Here is a 23,405-nt window from a genome sequence, read left to right on the forward strand (position 1 = left end):
TAGCACTTTTTCTGATAAAATGGCCATTGTATATGATGAATGGAGGTCAGAGACTTAAAGTTCATTCCTCACTCACCATTATCAAAGGAAAAGCACACATGAGCAGAGACACTCTCAACTTGTTTTCTGTCAGAAGAAGTTATAAATATGGATTTAAGGAAAGATCCTTTATCTCTGGACTGTTTGGACACTTACAGAGAATTGTACCAGATGCAAAGCTGAGATCCCCAGAGACAATCTGAGTTCTCTGAAAAGACTTTTGGGAAACTGGTGTTTTATTACATCACTGCCACCATTTGGAATTACAAACTCTGATTCACCTGACCATATATTTTACCTGCTTTAACCCCTCAATAACTCTCATTTCCATTTTTTAGCTAATAAACCTTTAGTTAGTTTACTATAAAATTGCCTTCCAGTGTTTTCTTTGTGTAAGATCTGGAGTACCAATTGATCTGGCGTAAATGACTGGTCTCTTGCGACTGGGAGCAACCTGATGTGGTGTGATTTTTGGTTTAAGTGACCATTATTACAAAATCAAGTTTGTCTAGATGGTAAGATAGACTGGAGAGCCTAAGGAGACTGTCTGTGAATCCATGGTAAGACTGGTATAGCAATCTAGGAGTTCACATTTGTTACTGGCTTGGTGAAATCTAATTATAGAACATACCACCAGTTTGGGGTGTCTGCCCTGTTTTCTGACATTCTGCCATGAGGTAGGTTCTCATAGTTGTGAGCTACTCCAGACATCGTGGCAACCATTTGTAAGATCTGAGGCTTATTTTACAGTCTACTTTGAAGACATACAGTAAGAAATAGCATTGTATTGTGGGGCATAGCAGATTGTTAACCTAGCTATTGAACTGATTTAATTGGCCTAGCAAATATACTTGAGGTGTTTGGGATAGTAATTAAGGTTGTGAGAACTCAGAAAAAACATCTTAGCTTTTTAAAAAAAAAAAAAAAAAGAAAAGAAAACCCAAACCATTTCTCAGCTGAAACACATGGGCCTAATTAGAGATTAATTAAAGTGACTTGCTTCTACTTTAAATTATACTTGCTTGGTCAGATTCCAGCACAGTGTACATCTTGTAAGTGGCAGGTATAAAAATTGCTATTGTATCACTTTCCCACTCCCAACAGTCCAAACTTTTCCTGATCAGCAAATGTATTTGAAATAAAATAATTGCCAGCTTTTGTCCTCTATATCACAACCTGGAGATTTCCATCCTAACCTGGCTTTAACAAACTGATTTATTTAGAGAAAATAAAGGCCCTTTTCTGCTATTTGTGTCCAGCTACAGCTCGTGATCCTGCACCTAAATGCTATGAAGATATGTGCTCAATAGATGCATAGGTGAACTAGAAGAGCTAAAATTAGCTAGCTACCTATCTGGCTAGACAGATAGGTAGGATGAGATGATTGGTATTAGCTAAATTGGATAGACTGCCCGACTGAAATAAGAACAAATGCAAACTACGTATAATAGTGATGACTTGGTAGGGTAAAGTGGTTATGAACCAGATTTTGAAAATCTGTCAGCTCCTATTTAGGCACCTAATTAAGAACCAGATTTCAAACTTGATTACCCTTGCATTTGAGGTTGGTGTTAAACAAGATAAAAGAAAGATGGAGGCACTGATGTGTTCCAGGTAGGGTTGTGATGAAGGTGGAAACATCCGAGTTCCCCAGGGGGTTAAAGTTACTATAACTACAGAGCTCTCTCGTCATCTAGAAGTGGGCTGCCTGACAGCCCACACAACACTGGAACATGAACGGCAAACATTTACTCTGGCATTTTAGTCTGCTCTTGGTGCAAGAGAGACTCATGATCTAGACTTCCTGGAAGGTGCAGATTTGGAAGCACTGTCACCCAACGACCCACAAGTCATGATCTAGTTAGAGCTGGCTGAATAATGAAAAACTGAGACAATAAGCAAATACTGTAGGAAAAACACCTTTCTGTAGCTATGTACAATAAGCACACCACAATCCCCGTTTAGCAGTGCCTTAAGTCTGCTTTGCTTGAGACCCATGCTCTTGAAAAGATATTTCAAAATCATTTGTAAGAATAATTCAAATAATATACGCTCAGAGGTGCTTTTCACAACTTATTTAACTGAACAAAACCCTAAGCGACTGCGTTACAACGTAGTTGTTGATTTGTTGTTAGTACTTGCACACACAACAGAAACAGACTTTATTTGAATACTAATTCGATTAATATGGGGCATGATCATGTCCTTGCTTTATGTTTGTTTAGGGTTAATGCACCCAGAACACTTTTCTTGCATTTGTTTTGTTTTTTTTTTTTGTCAAAGCTTTTTCAAATCCTGTTGTCACAGCAACAGCAAACGTAACTAGTTGGCACAGTCTTTCCCCCCCACACCTTCTGTGCCATTCAGATTGTAATTCAAATGTCAAGATTTGCTAATAATGTGACATTTTCCTATTCACTAATCTCTGAAAGGTCTTTGTAAACTCTTTTCCTGCAGATTAGAGTACTGTGTTTTCTTTTCTTAAATAAATGTTAGATTTTCCCCATACACACTTTTTTTTTTCAAGATAGATACTCAGCCTTGTAAGTTCAGATCATTTACTGAGACTATTAGAAAGAATCTCTAAGGTGGAAATGTTCATAGTCAGTCTGTATTTTTATATTGACATGGCTGGATTTTCTGTATTTAGACTATATAATAAGGATTTACTTCTTTGAGTACTTCAGAAAGAAGAGTTACTCGTCTTACAAATTATTCATTAACAACTTACAGCAGCCATTTTTCAAATCAATGAATTCTTGGAGCATTTCTGCCTAATATGTACAAGGTAATTGCATTGCAGCTCTATTAAAAGAACACAACAGTTCCAAGATGGCTGCCCCACCTTATGGTGCCAATATACTGTGAATTAAAAAGTATCTGAAAAAATGTATTTGATAGAATAGATTGTAACAGCTCCAGAGCATCCAGAAAGGTTTGTTGATAACCAGGACACTGATGAATGGCCTTGACATGATAGAAATAGCTGTTGCATTCAATGTCATTCTCCAAGTGTTGCAATAATAGTGTTGCATTGCTCAGAGAACAGCAGAGTTAAGGTTGTACTGGCATGTACCTTGACTCTGTATTTCTTGATTTTCAGAGGTTTGAGTTTTGCTGAATTCTACAATCTGGAAAACCATGAGATATTATTGGGCAACCTTAACTCTGCAGTAATGAACCTTTTGTGATAGAGAATAAGACCCTCATTTCAGTTCCTTAAAACTTATGACAATTTTTTTCCAAGATGAAAATTACAACACATTAGGCCAAACGCTTCTATCCGTTACATTACTGGAAATCTGAAGCATATCGGTTAGTTTTACTTGGATTTACACTGGTGTCACAGAGCAGGATTTTTCTTAGGCTTTCAGCCTAAGATCCTAGTTTTCCACCAATCTGGAAAACAGATAAAGTAGCCATTTTTGAGTTCAAGGTTTAAAAAGGATATATTCTACACTGGGTCTCAGACAAGTTCAGAAGAACTAATCGGTTTGCCTAATTTGAAAGAATAGGCATATATCCTCTTAAATCATTCCAGCAATCCTGATTTACTCCTACTGCAGATATGGCCCATTATTTTTGTCACACTGTGGTATGTACCATGACATTTCAGGTAAATATTTTACTGCTGTCAAAGAAATTACTGTTTAGTATTTGGCGATACCATTTACGGAAAAAGCTATATCATCTGCCACCAGAAATACAACCCTTGTAAAGAAATGCATTAATCACACTGATTGCTGTGCTTCATATAAGTAATTCTTCAGAAAGTTGGGTGATAGACCACTTAGAGTTTTACAGAAAACCTCAAAATTGCACCCAGTAGCGATCCACAGCCAAATTATTGTCTGGAGTATGAGAAGGACATGCACTTGTCAGTTTACCCAGCCAAGAAGGTCAACAGACCAGTGCACTCTGATATGGTACTATAGTTAAGGTAGGGAACATTTCTATTCTGCATTTCTATATAAACTATATTTGCCCAATATTATGTCCTTTCCCCCAGTGTTGTTTGATTTTATAACAGACATGCTGATGTACAAATGGCCAAACATAAGTATGGTGTGGTAGGGGAGGTCACAGGATACAGAGATGTGGGATACAGGGTTGCAGATGGAGGCAGGAGACCTAGAGGAGGCAGCAAACTTGTCCCAGGATTTGTAGATTTTATGGGTTTAATTTCAACCTTAACTTCCATTTAATGTACTCTTTAGATTAGATTATCTAGTGTGCCAAACTACGTATTAAAGTGTCAGTGAGCCTTAGTGAGGTTTGAAGCCATTCCATCACATAATGGCTGTTGGAATCAAATCTTTGTTAGAGATTGTTACCTCCTTAGTGCATATATTGACCCTAGCCAATTAAACAACCAAAATGCCAACAGTAAATAAAAACTGAAGCTAAGATTTGAACCAAGAGAATCAGGACATTAAGGGTTCTTCTCTAGGAAAAAATGTGTTCTGAACGCAAGTTAGTTAATACGTGGTAATCAACACAAGGTAAAATACTAATGAAGATAAGCACTTCATAGTTTTCACATGAGTTAACAATCCAAGGAAACCCTAGTCTTTAACTCAAGCTGCTAAATGGTCTTCACTAGCATTTTATGCTGTGTTAGTTACCTCCAGTTAAGAATACACATTTCTTCCTAGGGAAGATGCACTGTGAGACAGGGCTGCAGCCACCTCTTTTTGTTTTCTGTCAGTAATAAGCACAGTGACAAATCTGCCTAACCCCCTGATGAGAGTGGTTTAACATGACAGAGCTGTTAAGGGCTGTCCTGTTGATCCATGGATTGTATAGTTGAAACTCTAAATACTCTATCAACACTAAGTGGTAATGGCTCAATTCATTGTGTCAATGATCTCTACAGAAAGAACCCCCTCCAAGTCACTGACAGGTGATATGTCAATTATTTTTTACACTGAAGTATTTTTTCATGCTATATTTTTGGAGTTTTTGTTTTTGTTTTAATTTTTATTGGGTCGGTAAAGATAGGAAGTCAGTCTAACCAACACCACCTTAACCCTTAAAGTGCTGGCATTTTCTGGATTCCTACCAAAATGTGGGCTTGCAAGCAAGTTTCCTATATGCGAAGGCTGCATGAATCCTACAGATTTTGATTTCCCCAAGGTTATGCTAACTGAGGCCTGCAGCAAGTGGTTCATAAATCGGCGGCACCTCCACCACCCCGGTGGTTCTCGACAAACCCTGCATTAGGAGAGCCCACCCTAAACTGAAACTGCTAGGGAGCCCTGAGGCTTTTCCTAGTTAGCTACTCCCTATTTTTTGGTTGAGTTAAATGCTGTAGCAGAAGCAGAACAGTTTATTGAGCTTAATCTGCCCCAGATGACCTGCTTGGGTCATCCTAGTAGTGCCCCGATTTTCTAAAAGAGCGGCAGAGAAGCCCCCTCGGAAGATTTCCAGAAGAGAGGAAGGCCCCAGCCCCTCTATAAATCTAATTATTAGGAAGTCAGCAGCATGGGTAGGAACCTTCAGTTGGGTGAGGCAACTTCAATCCTGGTCCATTGAGCTGATCTTCATGGGTCTGCATAGAACTCAAACTGATTCTAGTCATGGCCATCCCTGCCACAGCTGGTTAATCAATAGGGGTTTGAAGAAGGCTAATTTCATCTGGGCAAAGACCCTTAAATCACAAGCTCTCTCAAGGGACTCAAGGCTCAGTGTAACCTAACCCTTCTCCGGATAAGAATGTAAGACAGCTAAGTAGAGCAAATGTGGAAAGAAGTTTGTGACTCTGCTCTCTGACCTGAACATGAACCATGAGCACTTTATTCAGGCTGTTTGATTATCTACTGATGGATTAGCATGAAAAAAAAAAATCTATAGGACTGCACCAAAGAGTGCACAGATAGAAATGTAGTTTACTGACACTCGGGCATGACTCAATCTTTGAGGGTTCATTCTTAAAGAAAGACTATTAGAGTCCTGGAATTTATTTCCCCCAAAGAAAAGTGACTTTATTTTAAGTGATACAAATGTATGCTCAAGTTTAGAGTGTGAATGCCTTTTTCCCATAATCATTTAAAAAATAGAGGCAGAGGGAGATGCTTAAATCAGTTCATTAATGAAAGCCTGGTTTTGAGGATATGAGTGTTTTTTCTCCTGGCAACTTCCCCATCCAAACTGCTGCATATTTGTGATGATCACTGTTTAGTTGTGTGTAGCTATAATGCTATATGAGTGTATAAAATGACATTTGTATTGCTAATACCAGTGAGGACAGCAAAGTTCTCCATTAAGTATAGATTTCAATTGCATGGCAAGATGTATAGGTCTAAATATAGATGAACTAGGAGTTTTCTTGTGACATTATTATGGATATAGAATGTATAGTTTTAAACATTTGGTTATGAATTCATGTACTGGAGCTTGCTTGTCCAAGTCTAAATGCTTATCTAGTGCTTCTTATTAAATGTCATAATTTGGCACCAGATACCAAACCGAGAGATTTGAGATACCAAAATTAAGCCCTGTTTTGAAGAGTTAAGAATGACCAACATGGTGCTTTGTGCTAACACAGTGCAAAAATGGTGACTTTTTCCCTGAGAGATAGTACTTGTTTCAGGTCATTTTGACAATAGACAGTGATGGTGCTATGTAGATTTTCGTGCTCTCTATCAAGAAATAATGTACAGCTATTTACTTTATTTGTAAAATTTTATCCTCGGGACCCCATCCCCTGGATTAATCATTTGCTTGTCTGTCATTCATGTCAAACTCCACTTCCTAATACTTCTCAACACAAGCAATTAAGCTTAAATTGGTTTTTACCTTCTCAGTTATCTAATTAAATAAATGCTAATCAACTTCTTTAATGAGCTAGATTAGAGTGTCAGTACTAGTTTGAGTTTGTGACAGAGATTAATGCAGATATTTAAGGCTATGTATTAAACAAACAGGGCTACCTATCAGATTGTGGTAAGCAGGTATTTAATTATCCAACACTTACTTCTACGTGTCTCTTGGAAAAATGTTTTAATATCAATTTAACCTATAATTCTAGTTTCTATTTCTAGTTTAGAAAATGGGGCAGTTTTCATTTAATTCAATTTTAATGTAAGAGTCTCAGAGTTTCTAGGCAAACTTTATTTATAATCTGTCTGTCAGAACATCCTAATTTGTTTTCACATAGAGTCAGAGGCTAGGGAATAAGTGTTGTAAAAACAGGATGGATAGATAATAAGACCCTTGAGAATTACGGGATTTAGGAGACACTAGGACAGACAGGTCTTGATGAGGGATAGACAGCATAAGTCAACTTCCAAATGTGATTTTGATTTTTTTGCTAACCCCACTTCAAATTCTTTCCCCTCCCCCAATAAATAATCAGCTCTAGCCATGACAGAACTGTACAGGGTGAAAATCAGATTTTGTGGAATACAAATTGATGGGGAAGTATTCAATTATTTTATGAACCTCCGCTGCTGGGATGTTACATCTTTCAACTTTTGGTTTAATAGACCACGATACTACTTGGTGTGTGCAGTTGTGAGGGCTCCCACTTTGCCCAACAGAGTGGCTACAGTGTCTATGGTGCTCAGAATAATGTACTGTGGAAGATCAAGGGGAGGATACGAGTCTAAGTCTGCGAGTGGCAGTAGAGGCAGGAAGTACCCGGTGTCTCAGTATTTCAGAGCTGAGGGGGCAGATGGCGAGTCAGACTACAGGGTAAGTAGGACCACCCTTACGGATCTATCCTTTTTCTGTCTTCTCTCCCACTCCCATGGATTCAATCACCCATCTTTACTCCTCTGCTAGATGGTACAAGTCATTTTTGGAAATAAGGAAGACTTTCCCTTTTTAAATCAAATTCTAAATGCCTTCAATCTTGGCACCTTGGCTATGCTGAGTTTGCAGGAAGCATCTCTGAAGTCAGCATTAGAATGAAGAAATAGATTCCTTTTCAGAGCTGGCTTTGTTTCAGAGAATTGCAATTTGCAGGAAAAGTCATGTTCTAGGCTCCTGTGGAGAGTATCAGTTCTCAATGTAGTTAACAAGTATGTGAATAGTAATAAAATATTGGGTAACAGTTAATACACTGGATTCTTTCCTTGCTGTGCAATATTATAATAATACAAACATGCAAACGTAGCTATTCTGTTCAAAATAATAACATTGATCAGAAGCATGCGTTATAGGCCCAGCTGTGAAACAAATGTACAGTTGCCCTATTGAGGCTTATCCAAAGCACATTAAGCAAACTGGGAAAAGCTCTGATCCACTTACATGGGATTTTGTTCAGATGGCTGATGTAAACAAACTACTAATATGCACTTGTGTTCTGTCTCCCAGCAGTCCCACACACAACTACTCCACCCCTGCCCCCATAAATTCCATATTCTCACCAAGAGCACTAATAATTTAATAATTCCAAAGTTGCATGTATTGTCCATTGCTGGATTATATGCATGAGCATACGGACCACTTCACCCAGGCCCTGTCCCACAAAGTCATGGAGAGCCTTCATGAAAACTAGTTTTAGGAGGAACCAGGAGACCATCCTTCCCCCTTTCTGTCTGATCATGAGTTCTCCAGTAGATTTCTGTATACACTTCCTGTCAGAGTTAGGCCCTAGGATTTTAGGTGAAGATTTTCAAAAGTGCCCGAAGATTTGGCAGGCCCTGAGTGTGCAACCTGTGATACCTTAAAAGAACTGATTTTCAGAAAGTGTTGAGCACCCACCCACTTTTGAAAACCGCAGACTCTTCACTCAATACAGTAAACTGCTGAACACATTCCAGGGCAGTTTGATCACTTACGGTCTGCTCCAAAGCCCACTGAAATCATTGGAAATATTTCCATTGACTTCAGCTGGTTTTGGATTAGGCTTTTAGGCTCTGACTCTCCTATCACTTGGGGTAAATCGGGAATAGTTTCATTAATATCAATGGAGTTACACCAGGGTAATAAAAGTGCAAACAATCACTCATTTTCTATTGTTCTGCTGCTTAGTTCTACAATATTTCTCCAGTAACTTTTCCTGGACAAATTCCCTCATTCTCTAAACATTATTCTCCCTCCTTCATATAAATCAGAAAAATGGTAAAAATGCATAAAACTGCACCAGCAAGAGACCAATGTTTATTCACCTTTTTGCAAAAGAAGCAGAAAGTCAAGCTTTATTTCTTTCCCTGAAAAACTTTTTGAAGAGGTTTATTTCATGCACCTGCTTCTAAATCTCAGAAGAAAAACTTGTATCACCATTTCACTAATACTGCTTGCAGCTACTGCAATTTGAGTTAACAGTTTCCTATGACATGATTAAACACAAAGCTAAAGAGTTAAATGAATCCACTAACATAAGTGCAGAAATGACACCTCTGGAACTTTCTAATAAACCCATTATCAAACAAAGCTGAATGTATAGGATTGAACATTTGTGTCATTTTATATTAGAAGTGAACACACTGAAAATAAAATATTAATCATAGAACATTGCTCTGAAGTTGAATACTTATGTCCTCAGTTAATGTAAATGACCTACCAACAGCTCAAAATCAGAAGCTTCATTTAGTTAAAAGTTCTTTCTGCAAGCATCTTAGATACTAGAATGATAGCAAATAAAAGACTAGTTTTATATCAGTATGTCTGATAATGCGATCTGTCCTTCATTGCCTGGAGAAAGCCCCTGTCACAGCTATCATGAAGACTATATGCATAGTAAGGGGACTTTATTTACTAATACTTAACTATGTACTATTCTATCCATCCTTGGTATCATCAGAAATATCCTTTGGGTTTAGTCAAGTTAGATATGTTAATTTGGCACCCTACATGAATTAGATCAGTTCTTTATAGGTTAAAAACACACACAATCTATTTTAAGGGTAAAATTCTGAGTTTAATGTACAACAAATCCAGACAAACCCAAAATAAACCAAAATTACCCCACGTCCAAATAAAACCAAACAAAAAACAAACCGAACCAAAACAACCATGAATGTTGCCCCAAATTCATGCTTGTGTCTGTACTGATGTCAATAGGAGTTTTGCCATTGACTTTAGTGTGGCTTTGATTTTGGTCTATGGATTTTGAAAGTCTCAACTGAGTGCTTAATGGAAAATATTAGGCCTTCTGTTCCCCACAGTAGTTCTTGTTCTTCCAGTGAACACCGGTGACATTTGAAAGTACGTAGCTAAAATTGACATTCAAAGAACTCAAAGACAATTTACAGCGTCAGATAAGAAGAGGAAGATCTATCTGATTAAAAAAAAAGGGGGGGGGGATAGGGTGGTGAGAAAAAGTGTTTACTTTACCCGACCTGAGAGCTCTGTGGTTCTGTTAGTCCATCTTTGTTATATGGACTAACTTCTTAAGGAAGCAGCTGAAAGCTCAGCAAGTATTCTACGAATACAGGATCAGAGAGTCAAGATCTTCTATGTGCATCTAAAGAGAAAATGTTACCTGTTCTGTAATTTAATTACTAACTAGGCAGACTGGGTTAAGTTATGAATGAAATTCTGATGCATTCACTCGGCTCTTGCTGAATGTAACCAATAGGAGCCCATATGCCCAAGGTTGGGCTTTGTTGTGTAGTGGCGAGTCCACAAGAGAAGTTTATGAAGTTACGAGAACTGACTTCCTCAGGTAGCTGTATCTATAAAGCAGGGCAGGCTGGTGTTTTAAGTGCTAGATGTCCTGGGTTCAAACCCCTTTCAGAACACATAATGGCTGGTCATCACATGGGAAGTTTGGCTCTCAAAACTGAGTATTGGAATCCTCGACTGTGAATTTCTGTGTTTTATGTACAGCTGCATGAGTTTGGAAACGTTTATAGTTTCATCTGCTGTGTGAAAATATACACATACTAGCTGTCACGTGAATCTTTGCATGTGATTTCATACAAGGCAGAAAATAGCATTTCCCCTTTTCAGTGGCCTGGGCACTGGGTCTGGAAACTCCATCTCTTTTAATTCAGCCCCACTCCCCCAAACTTTCAGGAGTCTTGCATAGATTCCAAGGCCAGAAGGGACCATTGTGATCATTTGTCTGACCTCCTATATAACACAGGCTACAGAACTTCCCTGAAATAATTTCTGCATCAGATCTTTTAGAAAAACATCCAGTCTTGATTTGAAAATTGTCAGTGATGGAGAATGCACTACAACCCTTGGTGAGCTGTTCCAATGCCTAATTGCCCTCACGATTAGAAATGTATGCCTTAGTTCCAATCTGACATACACGGTTGTCCTGTTAGTCATCAGGTGACTAGTGATTATCCTTGAACAGAGCTGTTCAGAAAACAGATTTTCCATTCCACAGGAAATGCCAGTATTTTTAAATTTGTTTACATTCCAAATCAGAACAAAAAGTCAAAAATGTCAAAATTTCTCTCAGAACAGAAAGTCAGATAAAAATTAAGAAAACTGAAATGTTTAGTTTTGATAAAGTAAAATTGTTTCATTTCAGCACTGCCAAAACATAATATAGTAAAACATCAAAGGTAGTATTAAAATTATATAAATATTAAAATTAACAACAGGCTAATTTTACAAGTAATCAATTACTTACATTAAATTAATATGTTATGCAAGAGAAAAATGAATCCAAAAGCGGAAAAAGACATATTTTTATCATATTGAAATGAAAGGTTTCAACATTACCAAAACAGAATGAGAAGGTCAAAATGATTTATGTTGATGCTTTTCTGGTAAAAGTTTTGTTCCATCATGAACATCCCAGTAAACTCCAATTTCTGCAAAACTGAATTTTTCAATGGAAAAAAAACTGTTTATGTTGGAAATTTTTCATCCAGCTATACCCTTGAAGAAGGCTCTGGCCAACCATTCTCCAGTTACCTCCTAGTGATTCCACAGACATTTTTATTGTCCAGTAGATGTCAGAATCCAACTGGAGATTAAAGTAGAGGGCAAATAATGAGAGAAACCTCCAGAGGGGATAGAAATGATATTTATTCTGAGGATGTCTCATTGTGCACTATCTAACAGAAGACCTCCTTAGGAAGCAAGAACTAGAAAATAGTTATGAAAGAGCTTTCATATATACTGTAACTAATGATACCAGAAAAAAAAAGCTAAGCAGCCATCTTCCAGAACTAAAATATAGCACATAAAATATACATATTACCTCAACTGACCTATGTAAGGCATTTAAAACTCAGACATCATCTACCATATAGTGAACTTTGAAAATGATGTGTTTGGTTTCACTTACTCAACATGAAAACTATGTCTAACAACACTAAAACACCTAAAACCTCATATTAGCATTAACGCAGTGCTGACTGTTGTCAACACATCCGTTCAATCTTTTCTCCAGGTTCTGAATTCATTAGCGGCACTCAATTCTCTCCTCCTTGGAAAGTTATGTTTATTTATAATTATGATCATTTTTATGAGACTAGTATTGAGGAGAGCCACACTTTAAAAAAAACTAATTGGAAAAATGACTATGAAGAGAGAGAAAGGTTGGTCTTGTGGTCACAGCATGTCTTATACAGAGGTGTGCTATGCTCTCACATCTCCCCCACTGCCATTTCATACTTCGAAATCAAAACTTTGCATTTGTGTAAAATAAAGCGAGTATCTATCCCTTGTAGCTGTGAAGAAAAGCTTCGAAATTTGAGACAATCAGACCCATGATGCCTGCCTCAGTCTGCAGAAAGCCTGAAACAGCTCTGAGAGGTGTGACCAGCCCCTGTTCATTCCAGTGAGGTGTTAACTCAGATGGCCAGTGATAATGCTTTAAAAGTTCACATTGTTATCTATTTCATCACTTAAGAAAGGAGAGGGAGAATTGAATTATCAACATCTGCATAATGTACAGTGACCAACAGTTCATTTTGAAACCACAACTGAGTGAACACCACTTATTCATCTCTCCAGTTCTGCCCTCTCCTGCAGACAAGGTGAAATAAAATCTAAGGATCCTAGCAGACCTCAGGGGTGCATTCAAAGCCCGTTGATAAGGAGCCAAGACCCAGCAGAACTTTCTTAAATATATTGAAACACCCGCACAATTGGCTAAGAGTTGTTTCACATCCTGAGGTCTCCAAATGACAACTTGACTTGCAGGACGAGCCTTGGAAAAACTAATTTATTTTATTATTATTAACAAGGTGATTCCTAGTGACGAAGACTGGGACAGAGGGAATCAGTAATCTATCCCTGGGCTTTGGGACAGGCTGTCTGCACAATCTTGGCCAAATCACTTATGCCAAAATATTTAAACTCAGGTACCTACAGTTAGGCTCTGAAATCCATATTTAGGCACTAAAATCAGTGTCATGATTTTTCAAGGTGTAGAAGCCTCAATGCAGCAACCCAAGTTTAAAAATTTTGGCCTAATCCTTGTGTTATCTCCCATTTTGCAAATGCAGGAACTGAGACAAAAGACTTCTCTGACTCAGAAATGTGTTGGGAGTATAAATCCATGGCCAACATCTGGGAAATATTATGGTGATGAACACCCCGAGAACTTGTCAATAAAACGTTAGTAAAGGATTAAAGTCAATGTCGATGTGATAAAATGGATTAGAGCAGTTACTGCTTTAAAAGTCAGCCCGATGCTCCTTCTGCAATACCCTCTGAAAGCCAACCAAAACATCTGCATGTATGCTGCTATTATCCTCCACAGGGGACAGAAATACAGATGCAGTTTAGCACTAGAGTTTCTGATAAGGATCCCTTGGGTTAATTGGCTAAAATTCAAGAAAGATGTTCAGCTGCTATTGCGTCCAGGTACGCACCACATACCATGGGATAAACAAGATTGCTTTATAAGCAATCCAACCAGGGGAATTAATCCAATACTTCCTAGTGTCACCATTAGAATCTGACTTATTGCGCATCCACTTAGGAGTATAGGCTCATTAAGTGATGCTCTCAGTGACAAATGGCCAAAGAGACATCCAACTGGTGGGTGGATAAGCAGCAACCTTTCTCCAAGTTAAATGGATCCTTCAAACAATGTGGCTGACTTCTGTTATTCATGCGGCTAATTTGTCAACCGGAGTCACTGGAGTGATACCAACAGTAAGACTTTTTGCCACTCTCCTGTTTCCTTCATTTCATTTTTATCACGGGCTTCCTCAGTGAGCTTGTCATAGGCCCGTGGTCCTAGCTCTGTCCTTTTGTCCCCTGGCTACCCTGCAAGTTATTCCACCAGCAATAGCAGTTGGATTGTCTTCTTTTTGTTTGACTCCAGGCTGGTATTTCTGAGGGAGCAAGGCCACCAATCCCACTGAATCTCGATGGGATTTGGGCATCTACTTCCTTTCTGCCTAGGGTGACCAGATAGGAAGTGTGAAAAATCAGGACAGCGGGTTGGAGGTAGTAGGTGCCTATATAAGACAAAGCCCTGAATATTGGGACTGTCCCTAAAAACTCAGGACATCTGGTCACCTCTTTATGCCCCTTTGTAAAGCACAGCCAAAATCCTGCATGGAAGTACCCTTTCTTTTCCACTTTGTGGAGACATTTGTCAGCACCAATTTAACAACTGTGAGGCTTAGATCCTTCTGCTGTGTACACTCTTCTGGGCCTGCCCGCTGGTATGCTTTTGACAGTCTCTCTTGCTCTCCCTCCTCTGTCTTTTTTAATTAATTTTTTAAGTGGGTCAAGCTCATTTCTAGATAGTCAGCTGCTTCTCCCGAGCAAGCCTCCCATGGACGCTGAATGCTGCACTGACAGCCTCTCACTCTCCTTTTCTGAAGTGATGGGAACAGAAGCTGGGATTCCAGATGGGCCTGAAAAAATCTCACAGCATTACCGTTCTCACAGTAACTCAGACTCCCATCAGGAAGCGGAACACACACCTTGCAGATACGTGGCCCAATTCACCATTTCCATGCTCCTTGTGTAAAATGCTGACCCCAGCGCAAAATGCTGCTCACTTTGCACTAGTATAAATGACAAGAGACATGGCAGCAATGAATAAGATGCATGATCCACACTGAGTACTATTCACCTACGTAGCAGTACCATAAACACCCCCCCAAAAAAAACAAACAAACAAAAACAAACAAACTAGGCATGTTTACCTTCCTTGGTCATCTCTGGGTGTTCATGATCTAGAGGGAACACAATTAAAATTGACTGTAGTCCTTCTGATACTCCTTGGTCTGTGAATGCCACTGGAAAGGTGACCACTGCAGGTAAATATACCCAGTTTTTTAGGCGGCTGCCACTCACGGTTTAAGAATGGCCTAGTAAATTTTTAGCAAAACCTTGATGGGATCCCAATTTGCTTTCTAGTTGCTGAACCATTCATTGGGTCCTTTTAAATGCCTCACCCCAGCAAAAGAATGGGGTTGAGAATGAGACAGAGGAGACCGGAGTGTCAGAATAACTCATCATTAGATGAAGTGGGAAATTGGCAGGTATAAAGAATTAATGAATTCATGACACTTTTTAAAGGTTAATAAATCTCTTGCTTTCTCTCCTTCCCACTTCAGTTCTACGCTGCTGTAAATGATATGAAATAATTGTTGTGACAGACTTATTTTTCCCCTAGACCAGATGTGTTGAGCTCCCTTAGGCTCTTCTACCCAAGTGACAGCAGGTTTTAGTCTTCTGGTGCCCATTGTAGCAACTGTGCAAACATTTCATTAACATAAGAATGGTGGTAAGTATCTGCTATTAAAATTGGGAGGGGGATATCTTGTGCTTTGTTCTCTTAAGTCCATTCAATTTAATGATATAAACAGGTGCTAGTATTGGGATAAATAAATACATTCCGGATCTCACATTGCATCCAGGAACATGTATTCTAGTTCCCAGAAACTTCATTTTTAGCCTGAATATCTTTTGCATCAGTACAGTGCTCAGGCTAGAGAGTTGTATAACAAGCATGTGAGAGAATTAACAGAACAAAGCAACTTTCTTACCAAAAAGATCCATATTGTCAGAATGCCCTTTTGTTCCACTTTTCATTAGCATAAAACTCAGGCTATGGCATGCAACATCTGTTAACTCTGTTTGAAATAATGTTGACGTGGCTTTGGTTCATTTATTTACATTTTTTTAAAAACTTTTGGTTTTTCCTCCATAAGGATTGTGAATTGTATTTGCTTTTAGAGGCGATGAAGCTTTTGGATAACTGAAAATTTGGCAGCCCTGTTTGGGCTTTTCTTGCTATTTCCCTTCTTTCCCGTCTCATTTCATAGCTTGGAATTCATTCACTTTTCATTAAGGTTATGAAAGCATCATTCATTATTATTATTATAATGATTATTTTGTATTATGGGGAGTGAATCAAGTAACATGGCTGCACATTTCAGAATTTAGCTGATATGAAATTATGAATAGATTTTAAATGAATTTTATCCATATCATATTGAATGATCTCATAGGCAGCTAACCGATTTCCCAAGCTAGGCTCTCCCCCCCTCTCCTGAAGCAATGAGTCAAAAAATTAAACTGGAAAACAGGGGGTCTAACTGGTTCCTTTGGTTTTCTCCTTTTGGCAGTCATGTATAATATAACCAAATGCTCCTCTCTTGTACCAGCTGTCACCTCTGAAGTGTATGTCTGGCTCGGACAGTAAACAAATGCCTTCTGAAGCTGAGATATCCTATATTTCTATAGCTTGCTGGCAGGAGGTGGTGAAGATTGAGCCAGCTGGCTGGGAGAATACTTTGGGACATTTTTGGATGTGCTATGTTGGCGGTTCCCGAACTGAGAAGGAGAAAAAGTATTTGTATTCTGATGTCAGAGCTCTGTCTATCCCTTCCTCATCCTTCAGTTACCTAGGCTCTCCATAACTTCTGAGGATAGGACAAGAAGCAATGGGCTTAAACTGCAGCAAAGGAGGTTTAGGTTGGACATTAGGAAAAACTTCCTGTCGGGGTAGTTAAGCACTGGAAGAAATTGCCTAGGAAGGCTGTGGAGTCTCCAGCATTGGATATCTTTAAGAACAGGTTAGACAAACACCTGTCAGGAATGGTCTAGTAATGACTTAGGTATGCCTTGAATGTGTGGGGCTGGAATAAATGACCTATTGAGGTCCCTTTCCAGGCCTACATTTCTATGACCCTACTCTGCAAATGTGTTGTATATTGTATCCAAAAGGCTCTGGGCCAGATTCTGACACTAGCTCTCTGACAAGAGTTTACTATTAACCAGACTGTCCTGTAGCACACAGCCACTGTATGGCTTCTTCAAAAGTCACAGGCTTTTCCCTCCACTGTCAGCACACCATTCACAACTAGTGTGAGATCAGAATCGGCCCAGTTTTACTTGGGTGTAACCCCACTGCTAATGGGCGGAGACAGAAGTTAGAAGAGTTTGGTCAAATTCTCTTGTTTTGGCATTAAAAGGTGAAGGAAGTTATGGAAATTGGTTCAGCTTTTAGCATAAAAACGAGAGAACTCCTCGAGGTAACTTAACCTGCCTGAGTGAAAGGGGAAGAAGCAACCGCTGCTTCGAGTTATCAGCCTCTCTCTCAATCTAGTGCTCAATCCAGAGCATCATAACACGTTCTAGACATATTGCAGCCCACTACAAACCGAGGCCGTATGGGGTTCACTTTATTCCAAGGTCTTGATCTAGTCCCTGGCCGCCCCCCGCTCAAAGTCCAAGTCTCACCTACCAAATACCACAGCCTGATGCTACTACTGAGTCCATGAACCCAATCTCTTCCTACACTGTATGTAGGCTGCAATGAATTACCCTAATTCCCAATGCTTGGGTCCTACCCCAAACCATATTCACTCCATTTCCATGAGGGCGAATTTAACTTCTGCTACCAGGCCCAGTTACCTGAAGTTGTGATTCCCTGAGTGAAACAGGGTTAATTGCACTGCTGAACTGTGATTCTTTGTCGGTAGATCGTACCTGTGCTGTTTGCTTCAGCTGCCACGCACACCCGCTGAGGGCTGTAACCTGCCACTAACCCTGTGCACAATGCACAAGCCTATGCAGAGAGGGTCTACTCCATTGTCACACCCCATGCAACCAACAACCCAAAGGACAGAGGAGTAGTCATGGGGGAGCGGAGGGGTCGAGCAGGCAAAGATCTGCTACTGGCTGGCCCTCTTATGGAATACCCTTTGCTGCTCAATCCTAAAAGTGCCACAACTGACCAACTGATGCCCTCAAAAGAAAGGACACAATGATTCTGTCCTAGGCCCTGTACTTCAGTGGTGTTAACTCCTGATTTACAGCACCATCAGATACCATTGTAAATTATGCGTTTGTGAATTGCTGAGACTGGGGATTGATCCAGAGACCGAGAATTAAAGCACGCAACTTTACAGCTTGGGCTAAAGAGCCAGGATGTGTAGCTGAGGCCTGTAACAAAAAGTCACATCCTTTATGGACTGGGTGCAAAGGGGGACACTTAATGCACACTGACCAGTGTGTTACGTATAAGCATCCAGAGGCTGAACTGATCCCACAAAAACTATTGAATATTTATGATAGTGTCAGAATTTTAAAATGTCAAGAAATCACTGTAGAGTTGAATTTTAAAGGGGAGCTCAGTGAACTCTAACTTCTTTCCCCACCTTTAAATTAATTGTGAACTACTCTTGGAAGGTGACAGACATCAGGCTCCAGGATTGTCACTCTCTGTTTTTAATTCACAGAACTGGTACAGCATGGGCAGCAGCCCTGAAAGTTTCTATGGCCTTTCCCTGTAGGTAAAAATGTCCCGGCAGCCCAAGCTGGAGAAAATGGATGCAGAGAATTCTTTTGTATTGGTAACAGTTGAGAAAAATCAGTGTCGGTTTGAAAACAAATTACCTCTCAACTTAAAGTTTCCTGCACCGTGAGCAGCGCCCTGCAGAATAAAGCGCTCAGTCAAATCCATCTTTAAAAGAAATTGCTAGGACAGTACTATAAATATCTTGTGGTCCACTCCACCAACATATATACTCTCCTTTGACTATTAGAATGTATCCGGCTGCATCAAAGTAGAAAATAGACCTGATCGCACACCACAGATGTGAACGTCACCGAGTTTCAGGGACATTTGGAACCAAACTTTGCAGCTCAGGCCCTATTGTCTGCAAAACACAAGAGAAATACAAGAGTTGATTGGGATTTTGGGCAAATCCTCAGCAGGGGTGCATGAACTGCACCACCAAGTAGGCACTGTGTTTCAGCAACACCCCTCTGTGTCACATTCCCTCCCTGCTTCATGCATTCTCCTAGCAGGTAGTTGCTTAGTGCTGGAATATTCCTGCAATATATTGTAACACCATCTTCCTACCTACAATGAGCAAAGGGGAACAACCAAGGCTAAGCCCATTCTGATAAGAATGGCTGTACTGGGTTAGACCAATGGCCCAACTAGCCCAGTGTCCTGTCTTCCGACAGTGGCCAATGCCAGGTGCTACAGAGGGAATGACCAGAACAGGTCATCATCAAATGATCCATCCCCTGTCACCCATTCCTGGCTTCTGGCAAACAGAGACATGGTTTTGCATCCCTGCCCATCCTGGCCAATAGCCACTGATGGACCTATCCTCCCATCTAGTTCTCTGCCTTTCCCATTAGTTCTCTGCCCTTCCTACGCCCACTTACTCTGAGGAAGGAATAAGCAGCTGAGTAGCCCAGTTTGTCGCTATATGTGTGGACCAGGACGCGGGTAGCCCAGGTAAAAGTATCAAGGGAGCTCGGGCAGGCATGTTGTTAGAGTCACAAGCTAGCTCATGGTAAGGCAACCCCGTGACTGCTGAGCTGCTACAGTGGACTCCCGCCTCAGATAGAAGCTGCCCATCAGCCTTCAGATGGAAGTGTCAGAAGATTTGGTAGACAAGGCCTAGGGCTGATTTTGATCCTGGCTTGGATGCTAAACCTGCTCAGTCGTCTTGGGCAAATCACTGGATCTTTCTGTCTGTGGGTAGGTCTACACCTACGACAGCGTGCAGAGTACAGACGCTGCACCGCCCAGCTAGCACAAGTTTAAATTGCGGCGTCGATGGTAAGGCATGGCTTAGAGGAGCGGAGTACCCGACATGGCTGAACCCTCGGGCATCTATCCTACATGCCTCTCTTCATGCCCAAGCAGTGCCTCCCACACCTACCCTGCTGTGTGTAGCAGTATAGGGTCCCGCGGCCTCCCCCAGGCTGGAACCTTTCCCAGATGCGGTGAAAGGCTCCAGCAACAGGGAAAGACTCTGGCCGGGGGAGGCCATGCTGGAGCAGCCTTTCCTCACTGCCTCCCCCCCCGGCCAGAGACTTTCACTGCTGCATGGAACTGCACACCGCAGTGAGTAGATGCGGCCTACTTTTCACTGAAGCTTGTACTACATGTACGCTCCCTGCTGCAGCCAGTGTAGACAAGGCCTTGTTTCCCGATCAGTAAAATGGGAATAATAATACGATGTCGCTCACAGGGATGCTCACTGTGACAACTGAGGAGGTTTGTGAAGCATGGTAAGTGGTATAATTCCGTTTAAGGCATACAGAACACCACCGCGGCTCCCCACACATCCATCTCATTTGGACGATTGTCCCTTGGACAAGTGTTAGAAACGTTGACCGCAATTCATAGAGCCTGCAACATGAAACTGGCCCAGTTTTCTCCTTGTATAGGGGCTCGATGGTGATACAAAGATCCATCTACCTACTTTTTACATAAAGTTAGTTCATTAATTTTGGCAATGTCACAAACACACACCCTGCTAACACTTATAAAAATTACTCCTGCCAGGTCTATGCATTGTTGGGTTGGGTGCTTCAGGACTAGAATCTGTTACATTTGAAGATGGGGTTGTGACCCGTCCATGCCTAGGGCAGCCACCTGAGAATGCCAAGGTCAGGGCAGGCTGTAAAAAGGAAGCAGATTCTCCCAGCACTGGTGGGTGGCACTGAAGCCAGACTTCCCAACCAGCCACAAATTGTGCTTCTGATTCCCCCAAACCGGTTATCAAGAAGCCAATACACTAATACACACAGCCCCCTTTACTGCATTCCAGTCTATGGCTTCCCAATCAGCCACCAGGTCCAGTAAAGAGACCAGTTGTTTAAACTCTATGATCTTTACTAAAAAGGTTCCCTCTGACCCCAAAGGGCCAGCCACAGTACCAGATCAATATAAGTTTGGCTCTTACCCAAAATACCACGCTGCCAGCCAATCCTTTAGTAACTAAAACGAAAGGTTTATTATAAAAGAAAGAAACAAACCATAAGAGAAATGTTAAAGGGTCAAAGCAAATCAGATACCTACAAATGATTGAAAGTCCATATACATCAAGTTTCTGGGAGAATTGTGGAGTTTGCAGGCTTGTACTGTTCCTCTAGAATACATCCAGTATCTGGATGGGTCTTAGTCCTTCAGTTCAGTTGCAGGTGAATTGATCCAGGGGCAGGTATGTGTCTGTAGCTGAACAGGAACAAAAGACAAAATGGTTTCCCAGGCCTCTGCCTTATATACCTCCTGGCCCTGGCCATGCTGCCTGTGGAGTTTTACAGGAACTAAAATGGAGTCCAGAGTCACATGGGCAAGTCCTGGTGATTCATTAGGTATATCCCTGGCTTCTCCCCCTGGGCCCCTTGCACCTGTGAGTGTCTCAATGGGCCATTAAGCAGACTATTGTTTTGCACCCATCGTGTCTGAGTTGTTACCCAGACAGCACGATCTGAAATGCTGATATATCAAACATATCCATAACTTCCATCTCACATATAACACATGAACATAAACATCACCATCTTACTTAGCACATTACAGCCTTTCTAACAGTACCTGACATGGCATATCTCACATGAATTATTATGAGTTTGACATACTGATGTCAAACAATATACTAAATGCCCTCCCCCCACCAATCCAGCCAGCGTGACAGGGGTGTGTATGGGGAATGAGGGGCAAGCAGCAGAAATGATTTGGCAGACGCATCTACTAATACTAAGGCAAGTTCTAGAGACACAATTTGTATTCAAGGCATCACATGAAGTTTTAAATAGGTTTTTCAGACACAGTTCTGCAGTGTACTGCAACACTTGCTGTCTGGTATCAGTCAGTACCTCCCAAGTGCTTTTGACCTTCCAGAATATGGATGTTTTTTTTTCCTGAAGTGAAAACTATTACAGAAACATTGTAGCCCTCCGTGGCATTGCATGCATACTGAAATCAAATAAAAAAGAAAGCAGCAGTTTTCAACCTAAATTCCTTTCCACTGAAGCAGCAGAGATATACAACGAAACATACTTTGAGAGCTAACCTGAAAGAGGGACAGTGAAGCAATAATATTTTGGAAGTAGTAATTATGCTCTCGAGCTATGGAATCAATCTTGCATATAATGAGAAATATCTGTTTTCATCTTGTGCTTTTGTGCCATGGATATTTGTGCCCAACGTCTGTTTGTTTCAAGGCGAGTTCTGTACATGGCTCAATGGTAGAATGTGGTTCAGAGAAAAGATGGGAAATTGCCAGATTCAAGTCTTGCACATTTTTCTATAAACCACCCCTTTACCCATATTTTCTGGTCTCTCTCTTTTAATCACACACCTTTTATTGGAACATCTTTACTCCTTTCCCCCGACAGTCGCTGTAATTCAGAGAATGGACATTCTTTCCTCTGTATCCGAGGAGGATGGATTGGATAAAATAGGGGAAATCCTCCAGAAACAGTGAAGTGGTTTCTCAAACCTCTCTCTTAGTTTGCGTTCCACCAATTACTGGTTAGAGATTCCGCCGTCACATTCACTCACTTCTCTATGGGAACCATCTCCCAGTAATGTAACAGAATTCTTCTGTGCTGTTCAGAACCACCCTTAGCAATAAATAAGTTATTTAAAAATATCTAGCACTGGAGGTCTAAGATAATACCCAGCAAACAAACAGCCCATTTATGGCATTTCTAGTTTGGAGATTCATAAACAGACACTCAGAGATTACTGTAACCATTGCCCTTAACAATTCAAAGATTTTCTTGAAACTTCCAACAATCATATGGGAGCCCCCATTTCTCAAAAGCCAATGGTTTAGTCTAGGCAGTGATCTGAATTGAATTAATGTCATAATTACATCTCTGTACATTGAACCGTTTGTCAACAGGACAAGACTCTCTAACGTCCTGTTTTCAAAGTTATTTCTTGTGTGTTTTATAGAGGGATAATTTAAATCAAAACTTTCTTGACAAAGAACTATATAAATAGATGGTAAAATTTAAGAGATAATGCTTCCACTTACTGGGACAGGAACCATCTTTTTGTTCTGTGTTTGTAAGAGTGTAACACAATGAGATCTTGGTCTCTGACAGAGCTCCAAGATGCTACGGTAATATAAAAAATAATATCATAAGAACTTGATGAGAGATGGTGAGATTTTATTTACGTATTAATGTTGGAGAAACAGCTACACACACACCACAAACAAAGTGGCAGGGGGACAAGAGGCATTTCATAGGGATATATGTGATCCTGA

The sequence above is a fragment of the Emydura macquarii genome, unplaced genomic scaffold (assembly GCF_026122565.2).
Source record: "Emydura macquarii macquarii isolate MOO-44397 ecotype Brisbane River unplaced genomic scaffold, CSIRO-AGI_Emac_v2 contig_1253, whole genome shotgun sequence".
Lineage (NCBI taxonomy): Eukaryota > Metazoa > Chordata > Testudines > Chelidae > Emydura > Emydura macquarii.